General features: G+C 40.8%; 1 long non-coding RNA gene across 5 annotated transcripts in view; it reads right to left on the bottom strand.

The window, feature by feature from the left end:
• The window catches only part of LOC117001404, a 180,645-nt gene that overhangs the window by 123,955 nt on the left and 42,431 nt on the right, over positions 1-14,259 (bottom strand). For 4 of the 5 annotated variants that reach the window (XR_004419045.1, XR_004419047.1, XR_004419043.1 and 1 more), the window contains exons 3-4: positions 8,422-8,523; positions 6,501-6,579 (exon numbers count right to left, since the gene is read on the bottom strand). This is a non-coding gene — a long non-coding RNA (uncharacterized LOC117001404). Of the gene's footprint in view, positions 1-5,978; positions 6,135-6,500; positions 6,580-8,421; positions 8,524-14,259 lie in introns of all 5 variants that reach the window. The other variant, XR_004419044.1, reaches the window with a different exon arrangement.

Below are 14,259 nucleotides of genomic sequence, written 5' to 3'. Positions count from 1 at the left end.
CTATCTGTCATATGGAAAACAATTTCAATTCCTGCATGATTTAGTACTCCTACAGCAGGAGAAACATAAATTCTGCCTTTTCACACAGTTCTAGTCACCTGTGATTAGTTACCTTTAAAAAATCTAAACGAACGTATAATTGTACAATTATAGATGCAAACTCCAGTGTTAAAATTTTAAATGTATTAGTCTCGTAAAATGGCTCATTAATCTCTGGGTCTTAAAGGACATACTTGTCCTGTAATGAGCCAAATGCAGGAAATATGTGTGTGATGGTTTGGGGGTGGTTTTTTTTTTTTTTCCCTTAACCTTAGAATAGTTTCATTCCTACAAAATCTGTTCACCAAACACAAAGAAGTTGTCAGTGACAAAGTCAGTTGTAGTTCTCCGGTCATTAACTATGGAAATAAGCTGTTTTGAAGGGATTAGTTTTTCCTTATACACGATATTCATGGGTTTATAACAGCTGTATAATTACTGACTGGAAGTGCAACCAGAAAGGTTGGGCAGGAATATTGATCCCTCCGTGTCTGCTAATGACCACTTCTCTGCTGCGCTGGTGGAAGGAAGCCTTCTACTAGATTTTTACCACCTTCCTCAAGTTTAAAAAAAAAAAAAATTAAAAAACTTTAAAAAAAAAAAAAGGAAAGCAAGATCATGGGGCACCTGTGGAAAACAAGGGGCAGTTGGGAGCCCCAAGCCCGGGGCAGGGATGGATTGATGGATACGGATGCAATCCTGAGCGGGGGGAGCCGCAGCCTCTCCGGGAGCTAATCCACTTGGCAGCACTGAGATGGCTCCTTGAAGGAGCTAAAGGAGACTGACACAATGGCCTGCGAGGCATTAAAATGTAGGAATTAAAAACTGTTAAATTGCACAGAGGGATTCTTAACCTCAGCCCTTTGGCAACAGTGATGTTTCTTCCCTTTTCTTCTCTCTCTGCCTCTTCTTGAAAGTGATTTGGGGTTTCTTTGGGGGTTTTTTTGTTTAGTTTTTTTTTTTCCTCAAATGCCTCAGTCATCAGACCTCACTAATTCTGGATGCCAGTTCCCCGCCGTACACAAACCCTGTTAATGAAGGGAATAAAGCATCTGAAAGAGTGCCTCGAAAAAAACTTTGTCTTTTCCTGGCTGCTCCAGCCCCTCTCCTGCCCTTCTCCCCGCCCCACTCCATGGTCAAAACAGCCGTCATCACCCAAAAGCACATCTGGGTCCACAGGTCCTTTTGGTCCTGCAAATGTAAGATCTCCAGACAAGCCCTCCTCTGCAACTGGGGCTATGCAGAATCCCTGCACCATTTGAATGAGAAAGGTGAGGAGCTGTGTTGTTTAAATCGACAAGCAAACGTTCAAAACGATTTTAAACAGGGGACAATTATTGTTTGCCCTGGAGCTTAAATGGATATGGGCTTTTACTATTTTTTAAACTTTTTTTCTTTTTTTTTTCTTTTTCCCCCTGAAACACAAGTTATCCTCGGGCTCAAAAACTGACATGTGGTTCCTGACAATAATAGGGTATCACTCAGCCACTTTGTAGGAAGCTACCAAAAGAAATGACTCTTCTTCCCTAGCTGGTGGGTTGGTTTGGGGTTTTTGTTGTTTTTAAACAGCGTGACATTTTAAAAGTTATTAGAGCATTAATGCTGCTTTTTAATGAATGAAGCTCTATAAAACTACTGATATGGAATTAACATAAGTTTACCTCTGAATGCAAGTCTCTTTTTTTTTTTTTAATTTTACTATCCATTACTTCATTAAATCAACACTGAAAAAGACTAGCCTTGCCAAATTTCTCACTGCACATTCCACTGTTTGCCCATGACAGTATTTGAATGTGCTTATTATTTCTAGTAAAGCCCTTATCATTTTCACTGTGAAATTTAAATCACCCTGATCCAACTCTTCTTAGCTAAAGTCAGCTTTATCAACCACAAGAGATGTGGGATTTTAAAAAGATCTGAGTAAATTCACATTGTTTGGATAAACTCATTCAGGGGGTTCAGCAAATGAAAGCTGAAATAGATATGTATTCCAAGGAGGTTATGGACTGCTCAAAAACAAAGAAGTTAAAGCATAATTTAAAAAAGAAGAAAAAAGTTAATAGTATCACTATCTTTTTAATGAGGGCATTCACAAACCAGGTTTTGTATTGGTATTTCTGTGCCTCCACAATAATTCAAGTGAAAATCAAGAAAGAAAAAAAAAAGAAAAAAAGAAAAAAGAAAAACAACCCAAAACATTAAACTGTTTACACAAAGATTTATTTTTTTTTTTTTACAATCCACTCTGCTATGTTATCTGGTCAGTGTTGTGCTATCAAAAAATGTTAAGGGCTGCATTTATGCATTATCCCACAATTTAAGTAACTGTGTATCATGTATATTTAAAACCATCTCTCTGTAGTTTTAATTATCTCAGTCTGCAGGGAAAAAACGCAGCTCCCATGCCTGAGACCGAAATGAAAGTGCTGCACGCTGACAGCTAAGATGTCTGTCCTAGCTTGTTGAGATTTCCTGTAAAATTTGCATTGAAAAGGCAGCTTTAAATATACTTAAAATAAAAAGAGCATTTGCATCTAATTTGCTACACTTGCAGTATTAAAGTTTTATCTGAATAAAGACATGTCAAATGGATTTATATAGTTAAGCTGATAGCTTTTAAAGTCAACACAGTAACATCAGCTAAATTCAACAAAGTAATGGCAGCAGCTAATGGCATTTATTAGTTTATCATCATTTACTTAAAAACCATAACACAGATCATTTTATTTTCACATTACTGTTTGTGATTCTTTGACTCAGTTTGTATTGATTCCACAAATTATGGCAGAAACTGACATTTATCTAACAGAGTTTTCCAAGCTATAAATGTTGGCTTTAGTGGGAAGCAATTGAACACTTGCCACACAATGGTTTGAGCCATGCTAGAAACAACCATCTTCAAATAAACACATTTGGCAACCATTTTAAAACGCGATTGTTGCTTGTCTGATAATGACAGAGGGGTTTTTGTTACTGATAAGGCTCTTATTACAAACCACTGCCTATGTAATCTACAGCTTGATCACACAAAGTGCTAAGCACACTCACCCAACCCAGCAAAGAGCTGAAGCATTAAGCTTTGTTTTGAAGATATGCATAATAGCGAGCAAGGCTTTTTACAGTACTTCTCTTCTGCAGACCTCAAAGAACTTCACAAAAGAGATCCTTGCTGTTTACACAGGAGGAAAATGAGGCTGAGAGAATCCAAATCACACTCAGTGCTGCAGGGGGACTTGATGCTGTGAGTCCCAGTTTAGTGTTCTGCACAGGTTTTATTGCCACCTTACCCCCCTATTGACTTCAGAGTGTCATCATCACTTGCCCAGACTTCAGTGGAGCTACCTGCCAAAACTACATATTTATGACAAAGATTATTGAAGGGTCCAGAATGCTACAGAACAGTATTTTTTTCTCTAAACTCATGGTAAAAACCAGGCTTTTTTATGCATTATACTCTCAATTCTGCTACAGTTACCTTTTCATCCCACTTTTTAGCAATAATTGATGAAGCCAGAAACATTTACCATGAAATATTCGGCAATATTTTATTGCCACCATAAAAACTAGGCACACACGTATCTTGGTTTGTAAATATTATGGGTGCGGACACCTACATGTCAACACTCAGTTTTACAACTGCATTTGAAAATGACATCAAAAGTTTCCAATCATGAGATCTACTCTCCTCCCTGGTGACATCTATGCTTGTTCTTCAGTGGAAGAAAAAAATCATGCTGAGCTGAAGATAGGTTTTATTTTCAGAACTATGCACGGAGGTCAACATTCTTGCTAACAGGAGGCCCATGTCTAATTCCCCATGTCATGGCCTAAACCTTTAATTCCAAAGAATCACCAGCTTCTCTCTTTTTTCCTTTTTGTTTTGTGGGATTTTTTTGGTTTGGTGATTTTTTTGGGTGGGCTTCGTTATTGTTGTTTAGTTTGATTTGGATTTTTGGTTTGGGTTCTTTTTAGGGTTTTTGAGGTTTTTGTTTTGTTTTTTTGTTTTGGTTTGGTTTGGTTTTTTTTAGCAGATCATATTCTCAAGAAAAGTGACAATCACAAGTGATATTTGGCAAGAATTTGAAATGATCATGCTTTGTTTCATGCCATTTATTATAATTCTCCCACAGCAATGGGCTTTGTTCTGCTGTGTCCTCACCCTGAACTCTGGCTTCTATTTCAGCACACATTTGTAATTCTCTATCCCTGGGCTGAAGAGCTCAAACCTCTGGCTCACCAGAACAGCCTGAGACAGCTGGAGCAATGGTTTCTGAGGCATACCCATCCACCTCACAGCTGGCCAACTCTCTTATATATAAGTGCTGGATCGGGCAAGAAGGAGAAAGAAGGAACTAAAACCTGTATTGGCTTTCACTTGGAGCCCCAGTCTGACCTCATTCAATTCAACAGGAATTCTGTTCTGATTTCAACAATGCCTGCATCAAATATTCAAAAAGTTTTATTTAATTGAAGATGACTTGTGAAAAACTACTGCCAAAAGGTCTTTGGGGGGAAAATGAGTAAAAAACTTTATTTTGCTGTGTATGCTCTCTTCCTTCAGCTCAAGGAACACAGTTGTAACCTACTAAAAATGCACACCATATTTTACAGCTATTTCAGTCATGCTGGACAGAATGACAGCCCCAGAAGTTTCCATTGTGCCACAGAGACTTGACTCTCCTCGGGACTGGAGGGAGACTGCCTCTAGCAAGACACCTCCGGAGGGGAATAATATGGCACAAGTGTTCTGAAACAAAAGCCCAGAACACCAGGTAGCTACAGCACTGCAAACAGCATCACTGCTTAACAAGTAGGGCAGCTTAAAGGAGGAGAGAGAGTTCTATTCAAAGTCAGAGAGAAAAAAACAACCTCTTGGTTTCCATCCAAATGCAAATAGGAAGCCAAGTCTCAGCTGAAGAACTGGTTCCTGCCAGCTCCACCTGAGGAACAGGGCTCTCTGCACAGTAGTAGTTAGAGCCTCCAGATGGCTTTGAGGCACAGCCCCTAAGCAGTTTAGTTTGACCTGAAAACCCCAGGGCATGGGAGAAGTTTCCCATCGCTGATCACAAATGGGGGAATTTCTCTGAGCTGGTCCCTCTAGAGTAACACAAAGCAGAGCAACCTCACCGGGTTTCAGCTGCACCTCACTACTCATGGTGAGTTTTCCTTTTCATTTCAATTGTTCTGTACTTCAGACAGCTCATTCCTAACTTGTGCTAGTAATAACCATTCTCCACTTTCGTTCTCCCCCACTAGGACCTTTCCTGTCCTACACAGGAGTGAAACAACAGCACCCCAGCTGGTGTCTATATGGCAGCAGGCAGGATAATGTCAGGGCCACACTCTCCACGGATGCAAATTATCCTAACTTCATTTACTCCAGCGGAGTTCTTGGTGTTTTTTATCAGATAAGGATGTGGACTTTAACATTAATCATGTGCAGAGAAAAAACTCACCATTTCAAGCTTCATTATGAAACAAGTGCTACATTAGCACTGAGCATGGAAAATCTCAGAATTTCCCTTTAATGATCTTGAAGATTATGTGCAGCAGGAAAGTAGAAGTGGAAAATCTGTCATAAATGTCATTGAATATTTTTAATAGCTGAAAGCTAGGCTTCCTTTAACACTCTTGCCTGAAAAAAAAACCCCAAATACTGGAGACTACTCATTAACTAGAAGCAAGGGGATTGGTTTGTTATTATACTATGTCTGTGAGATGGCACACAATGGAAAGACAAAGTTCTTAGGCTCAGAGACAGCATAAGCTAGGAAAAAAAGTAGATAGGCAAGCACAGCTATTTTAAAATATATTATGTATAAGTATGGAAACAACTGAAAACTTTCAGGATGGACTTATTAAATATTGTCTGTTGTAGCCTGTTTTTTTCTCGGCCTTGGCAGCCCTTTTAGACATCATCTGATGGCACCAGGAAATACCTGTGATGGGGACTTGCTTTCCAGCATCTCTAGTGACAGCTGCAGACAGGTTACACGAGTGGGGGCTGCAGTGGACTCCTCCTGCTCCCTGGTCTTGTGTAGGTGCACAGAGCACCATAGTTCTAGGCAGGCATCAGAGGTTGCTGCTTGAATTGACTGTGATGAAAGAAAACGTTCCTTAAATCAACATTTTCCAAGTCCTGGTCAGTGCTCAGGCACCACCCCAGTCTGCTCCAGTTCCTATGCACCTCCCGCACCTGAGGTTGGAAAAACTCTCTAACACTGTCCATCCCGACCTCAGAACAAGAGGCAGAGTCCCAGTTTCTATCAAAGCAGCCATGGAAATGGCAGATGTTACAGCTTTGTGCACTGTCTCAGCAGGCTCTTATGACTCTAAGGCATACTGACACAGAAACCTTGACAAGTGTCCGTGTAATAGGAATAATGCTTGGCAGGAGGACATAAAGAACTAGTCAAGAAGGTTGTAGTTGTGAAAGTGTTTCTACAAAGAGAAGAACTTACTTTCTTAGATGGTTGTGTGTAGTGAAAGCATCTTCTCTCTTTCACAGGTACTGGAATTCTATTAATTCCATGTTATTTGCTAAAAAGAAAGAAAAAAAAAATGTTGTTGAATATTGTCTTCTATGGGAAAGGAATTAAGCCAGCATGCATTTCACTGTAGTTTTTAACAGAATGAATACCCCAGAAGACTTCACTTGAAGAAGGGAACTGTCAAGTACTACAGCCTTTATAAAAATTAACAGGTTACTTTGAATGCATTTGGGTGACGGTTACAAGATTTTTCTGCTTGGCTAAATTTTATCACACTCCCTAACCATGCTGCCAAACATAATTTCATTTGCTCTTGTCTCCAAACATTTCAGTCTCTCTATTTCCACAAAATTATATCCACCTTGTGTCCTTATGCCACAGAAATCTTTGAATGTAGGAAAACCAGCCCTTTTAAATTTCTTTCTTTTCCTTAAAGCCTTTTAACGACAAGTTTACCCTCTTTTTGGAGTCAAACTTTTGCCAAACAAAAGAAACCAAACCACAACAACAAAACCTTTTTGAGAAAGAAAGGAATGAATATGCAAACTACACAATTACACAAATAGACAAATAAGAAGAATAACAATAGAATTGTAATTAAAACATTACCATTTAGTTCATGGACTGATTTCATGCTCTCCTTCTCTAGTCTTATATTAAGAGTTGGAGGGAGCAACAGAAATCCCTTGGTCTCAGCTGCTAAATCAGTAAGGTCTAGGAGTTACAAAGGAAGTCAGATCTACCCTGCATGGCCTGTGAGCTCCCATGTATGTGTTTACTGAAGAATGGATCCCACACAGCCATGACATTTCATTTTTTAATACCAAAAACTCAGGTCCTGAGAAGCTGTTTTACCCACTTATCATCAAACAGTGTGCCAAGTTGAAAAAACTATCTTCAGTAATCTGCTAATCAGTCTTTCCTACTAAGGTCTATTCTATTGTCTGCATTTGAGATAATGAATATTAAAATTGCACAATTCATCCCACAGGGTGTTTTTCAAATTATACAGAGCACAATAGAATCCATTTTCTTGCTGTTGAAATTCCGCCTTCTTCAGGGTGGAAACACAGGAGATATGGATGAGTGGAACATAACACTGTGCAGCAAAGAGGGGAGGAGAAACCCATGCCAAATATAGCAGGGCAATCCTTTAATCCTACAGAAAAATGAAAAGGTTTTTGGATGTTTGCAGCCTAATTTGATATCATCAGCCACTGGGCACAAAATCAACATCTGTGTAACCCACAGGTGGCCAGACCTGTGCAAAGAGAGCAGGTTGTGCAAGGAGTGACAAGATCAGCATGCAGAGATTCACACATGTACCATGATTTATGTGCAGGACAGGAAGGGCTATCTTATAGCAAGAGAACAAGCACATTCTTGCACGTGTCGGTCCAGAAGACAATCTAAAAAATCTAATTTATAGAATACAGCCCCAGAGACGTAAAAGGCAGCATTAGCCTGGCTGGGTGCTGACCAGGTATCCCAAAATGTCTGTTCTCTGCAAACAAGTGAACAAGGGTTTCACTCTGGTTTGGGTTTATAATAACATTGTTTCCATTTATTAAATGATAATTACTTAGAATGGCAAAAATTCACCGACAGTAAGTTTGAACAACATTTCAGAAAGTAATCTCTAAGGGGCAAAACTTCTGGTGGGTTTGGTGAGAGAAAAGGCCCAGACTGAGGGTGTTTTCAAAGGTTTTAAAAACTTTAACTCAAGAAACTTCCAGCTCCAGAATCACACAGAAAATCTTTTCCAAAAACCTATCCTGAGCTGCTTGTTCATTTATAATTGCATAGGTAGAATTGCTAACATCCCTCCTTCTTTAAGATATACTGTACAGGTCATAACTTATCCTTTTTAATAAAAAAGAAATAAATTTACCTTTTGAGTGTCATTTCTGACCACTACTGCCCCTTTTCTAAAGCCACGGGGCTTCAGAGTAGACAGCCTGCTGGAATTCCAGTTCACAGCTTAATTCTCCTCCTGATAAAAGAGACAAAAAGTTCCTTTCAGTAAAAATAAAATTTAATATGGTCTGCAAATTTGATATATTGCAACCTCCGACCTCAGCTTAATTGTTCACAAAGAGCTAACGGTACCCCTGGCAAGTAAATGACTTCTACAGAGTGTTGCAACTCTGATAGCTGAAGAGAAGGGGAGCAGCAGTCTGACAGATAATCAAAATTTTTAATGTGAACCATAGTGAGAGAGGTTATTCAGAGCACAGCCAGACTGTAGGAGCCTTCTGCAGCTGCCATAGGAGCTCCTTAGGATGAGAAATGCTTAAACATCATCCTCACTCAGCTTGGTGAAGTGTTGCTGCTGTTAGTCACCAGCCGATGGAGTCTGACACTTTACAGCAGCAGCCAGCGAGATCTGGGATCTGCACAGACAGAAACATGCTACTTAAATTTCTCTGGGGCCAAAGCTGCCCCATTCTGTGGCCTTCAAGAGCTTTTCTTAGAGTCTGACAAGCAAGCAAGGGAAAGAGAATGAAGGTAAAAAGAAGAGTGATGCAAACACCCAGCCCGTGGAATCTGACCTTCTAAAGGCACTGCATAGCAGGATTTCAGTGAGGCAGCCAGGACTCCACAGCTCACACAGGCAAAGGCTGGGTGGAGGAGAGCAAGGGGAAGAAATGAGGTTTGTCCTGGTCATTGTGATTTGAGAAGTTAGGAAAGATTAAATTTGTCCCTGATTCTCCTCACCACATGCTGTCCTGTGAAGTCCACAGACATCTGGTGCATTCAGGGCTGGTGTGCAGAGAACGAGCCCATGGAGCTGAAGGGACCATACCACCAAAGAGGTCCTTATTTCCTTTTTCTACTGAGAGCACCCAACACAAAGTACTCAGTACTGGGAAGACAGCCATGACCCATAAGCTGGTTTACCTTGTTGTCTTTTTATACTGGAAAATCACATTGTTTTCCTCACAGCTAATTTGATTGCCAAAGCAGAGATGTGTCAGGGGCCTACACAGGTGAGTAAATGCTTACCTGCACAGTCTAAAGCATTCTAGGTGCTCCAGGATATTGAAAAGTCAGCAGCAACAAAAAAGCATTTATTTTCTCTCTGTTAATCTGGGTAATGCTTTGCAGCAATATAACATCAGAAATTAGTATGCTGATAAACAGAAAATGAAGTACAGTACAATAAAATAAAATCACAGTACAGTGTGCAAGCATGCCTGTAAAGAGAGGGCACTTGCCAGAGTGCTGACTGTATGCATACATTTACACCTTAGCAGGCACAGGCCATTAGCAAATGTACTTACACAGAGAATGCTGAACACAGTTTCCTCCTTCCCCTCCTGATTCAGTGTGGGGTCAACAACATCAAACAGCTCCCACAGAGAGCACTTGCAGCCCCCTGAGCCCTCCAACAATTGCATTTGTCCTGGCACTGAGCTCACCCTCAGGGTATGATCCCCAGCAGGCTGCCCCAAACAGCTGGGGATCAGCACAAAGGAACCCAGACTGTGTCCTACCACGAAAAGGAATTATAAACCTGCCAGCTAACAGCATAAATGCTTGATGCCTCCTCCCCAAAACATGGAAGGCAGCAGCAGCCTATGTGCTACCCTGCATGGGCTCTGCCCAAGCCATGTAAGGGTGGGATCACCCTTGTGAGCACAGACCTGAGGAGCTGCAGCACCCCAGCACCCCAACTGTGCTGCACACCAGTGACAGTCACCCCAGCACACCACTGACAGCCACCCAGCACCCCAACTCTGCTGCACACCACTGACAGCTGTGCTTGGCTCCCAGACAGACAAAAAGCATGGTGAAAATTATACCTGTCCTCTTGCTGCTGAAAGGCAGCTGAGCAACCCACATGTGCAAACCAAGGGGAAAGAACATTTCCAGATCAGAGGGTGTCTGCAGCTCAGTAGCCAAAATCTCCAGCCTTTTTCTAAATTAGGGATGCTGATATGTCCAGCAGCAGCCACTAGTCATGTTAGCTGTCTCAGTGTCACTGGAAAGCAACTACCAAAGCCTTTAGAAGTTCATATTTCAATTTTAAGGCTGAGGCTATTTTAGCTAATGTCCCCAAGGCAATTGTCTGGTCAAATGTCAGAGTTTATACTGCTAAAGGAAATCACTATGTTTATGAGATCTCTGCAGTTTGGGAACCACATTAAACCCCATTTGAGTTTCTCAGATTATACTGTGTTGTGGATATCTTTTTTTTCCCTGTGTTTGGAACATATCTCAATCTCCTTGTATTCCTATGAGCCATTGAAAATATCTCCTTCTGTCATGTTTAAATATGAGCTTCATCGCTGTAGGATTTTTCTCCACTAATTCACTTATTAAAAAAAGAAAAAAATCTTTCAATTGATGTTGTTTCTGTATATTTCTGAGCCTGATATCCCGCAAATTGGTAATTTATTTACTTTTTCATTAGCAAAACATTGCTTGAATTTTGGTATTTCATGACTAATGCCAAGCTCCAAACTTTAATTTAACCCTTTGTTACCCAAGATTCCCCTTCTTTTTTGTCTCTCTGGGCTTCTTGGGTTTTTGCCCTGCTCACTGCATTACTGGCACCAGGGATTGGCTGTTCTGCTTTGGCACAGGCACAGTGCAGGTGTTACCTGTGGCTGCAGAGGAGCTGTCAGCTGCCTTCCACACGAGTTTCACCCTGCCCATGTTCATGAGCTGGTTGCACCTCAGAGATTCCCTGGACCTGTAATTTGGTCTAAGGCATTTGGAGTCTTACATATCCACTCAAGTAATGTGGCTTGAAAGCATTTCTTCATGTGCAGACTTAAAAACCCCATACTTTCTCCACCACTACACTAAAGTGCTTGTTCCTCTGCCAGGCCTGAGTCGTTAAAACTCTTTGCCTTTTTTCCTAGTAGTGGGCTTGTTCTCAGGTTTTTAACGTCTCCTCTAGTTTGGGGTTTATACAAGTCTGAGTGTCATGACTCCTACAAGCTAGCAGCAAATTCCATGTACAGTTAATCCCACTGAATTTGTCAATTCAAAGAGCTTGAGATGCCAAAAACTATGGAAATGTGTTTTTTAAAGTTTGTTCTTGACAGAAGACTTGGCCAGAGAAGCTGGACTGCTACACCACATGGAAGCATGGATGTAATGATGTTCCTAAATGTGGAAGTTCCTATTCCTAAGGAGCTTTCTTCCCAAAGCTTTTAACTTACATGCCTTACACTTAATTTTGTTAATATTAAAGACCACTCCTAGAGTAGCCTATATTGAAGATTATCCTGTACAAACCCCAATATAAATAACACACTGTGTGATGAAAAGCTACAGCTTTAAACACAGAAGAGGATGAACTCACTTTTCTGTTCCCATGAATGACAGTGGTTCCTCTCCTCCATGCTCCCAGTCCCCTGCATGTGGTTTTGTGACCAGCAGTGGCACAGGGCTGCAGCACCAGCACTGCCCACACACCAGAGCTCCCCTGGCTGAAATAGGACAGTGTAAATGAGCCTTTTAGCAGCAAGAGAGAGGGCAATAAAGATCACAGTACAGCTTTTCTTCCTAGAGTCAAGGCTGGTTTTTTTTAGCCTTATTTTCTTCATATATCTGCTAGATCCTTCCCATCTTTGAAAAGCAACAGGTACCAGATGCTGAGAAGATAGCACAGAGCTAAGCTGGAAGTTAAATTTTCTGATTATCTTTCATATAATGAGCATCTGTACCTTTTAGATTTATTTATCTAAACAAGTACTTCCATTTCCTTCTGGTATTTTTTTTTCTTCATATTATTGGCTGAGACCCAAGTAGGCAAAGTATTTCTGTGCCATCCCATTTCTAGGTTCAAATAAAAATTAAAAAAATAAAAAAGAAAGAAACAGTGTAAGGTTGATCACACACTTGTTATTAAGTCAAAGCCGGATTCAAGTGTTTGTGTGAGGTAGAATTATCTCATTCTTTTTGTCTGTGTCTTTCTGTGATCTACCAGTCAAGTATGTGATTGGATTTCAGCTCAACAAAACCTTAAATTACACACCTATTGTGCCTGAGCTAAGCCTAGTTTCACAGCACTGGAGAAGGCTCCTCACTGCTCTTTTGGCACTGTTCGATCTGGCTTCTGCTATCATCCCCAGGTTGATGAATGAGTAATAGGATTAGAAAGTCTCATCTCTGAAATGCTATAATTGTCACATTTGGTGAATTGACAAAGGCCTGGGCGATGGAGAGGTGCTCCATAATGTAAAGTCATACGTTCAACCTGCACTCCCTGGCCAAGGCTAAGAGAATGGGAGGAATAAAAAGAATCCCTTCAGCTCCCCATTTGTCCAACATACACGGATATCTCACCCTCTAAATTAACCTTTTATGCATGAGTTTGTTGGAAGGCAGAGTGTTCTGCCTCTTAGAGGCTCTTATCTCTCTGGAAGAAAGATGATATACTTGTTGATTCTTTGGTTAGTGCAGGAGATTAAAAAGTCTAGGAGGGCTAGAGCAGGGGGCAGATTTTCTTGTCTTCCCCAGTAATCTTCAATTCAAAACACCAGGGGAGAGATCCTTCCCCAGGCGAGCAGAAAAGGGCAGCTCAAGCCATGACTGAAGAGCTGAGGATGTGAGTCTGTGTTCATATGGACTGCCTTTCCATCCACCTTCTTGGGGTCAGTAGCGCACAGGTCCTGGCAGAAACTCCACACTCCTCTCTCTGTAGGCCCACCTATATCAGCCAAGACTTCTGAAAATGAACACAGTTTTCAGTGGCTCCTATTCCAAGTCTCTTCTGAAAGGGTAGATTTCCAAAGGAATTTACAAGCCAGACTTAGATAGAGAGTTACTAAGGTACATTGGGGACTTACTGCCTGAATACCTTTGTGAACATAGTATTGAACAGCTTAACAGCAGAAAACAGACAGAGAGAAAAATAGATTTTACCTCTCCTTTCTCCTGTTAGCTATTTTAACTTCCACTGCTTACAAGCAATGGTGAAAACCCCATTTTTAAATAGAAGAATGGAGAATTAAAAAAATATAAAGGAGTAGTTCTCTATTCCAAACTATCATCAGCACTGCCTTCTCCTGAGAAATGGCTTCATGCCATGCATACAAATTAACACAGAACTTTATTCCTGTTCACCTTTTATTAAAAAAGAATTTCAGAAGCCAACATCACTTCTGCTGAAAGAATATGTCCCCAAATGCTCTACAGATGCAGCATGTGAGGTCAACATTCACCATCCCCTTTCTCTGTCAGTGTGAGTTTCACTTTAATTACAAGTGCATGTTTTGCACATTGTAAAACTACCCTTGGCTCTGACCACCATAAGAAAAAGAACATTTAGCTCAGGAAACAGTAGCTGACCCTGTCTGCTCTTTTTCTTCCTTGGCATCAGCTAAGACTATTAACACCTTATGTGTGTTGCCTGTGTGCCCCACATATGTGTGCTCTGCATCCATTTCATGCAGTACCTGTTGTAAGTGCATACTAAAAGCTGCCTACTGGGAATTCCCTGCTTTGTTTGCCTCCTCTTCTTGCTGTCTTGCTTAGCTATTGAATTCATCTGCTTGACAGAGAAACCTTTCTATGTACTAAAAGCTTTGTCCTTGGAAAGCTGTGACATTAGACTTAAACACATAGAGGCCTTTTTCACCTCCCAGTTCACTTCCTAATTATTCATTCCCAACAGAGGAAATCAGGAGAAACCTCAGCAGCCAATGTAAACATTTTGTAGTGGAAGGCAATTTTTTTTCTCCCCAAGAGCACAGTGTGGCCATGATAGTTG

This window comes from Catharus ustulatus, chromosome 11 (genome assembly GCF_009819885.2).
Source record: "Catharus ustulatus isolate bCatUst1 chromosome 11, bCatUst1.pri.v2, whole genome shotgun sequence".
NCBI classification, from domain to species: Eukaryota; Metazoa; Chordata; class Aves; order Passeriformes; family Turdidae; genus Catharus; species Catharus ustulatus.
Note: the sequence above shows the minus strand (reverse complement) of the source record. Positions and strands in the feature narration are given on the sequence as shown.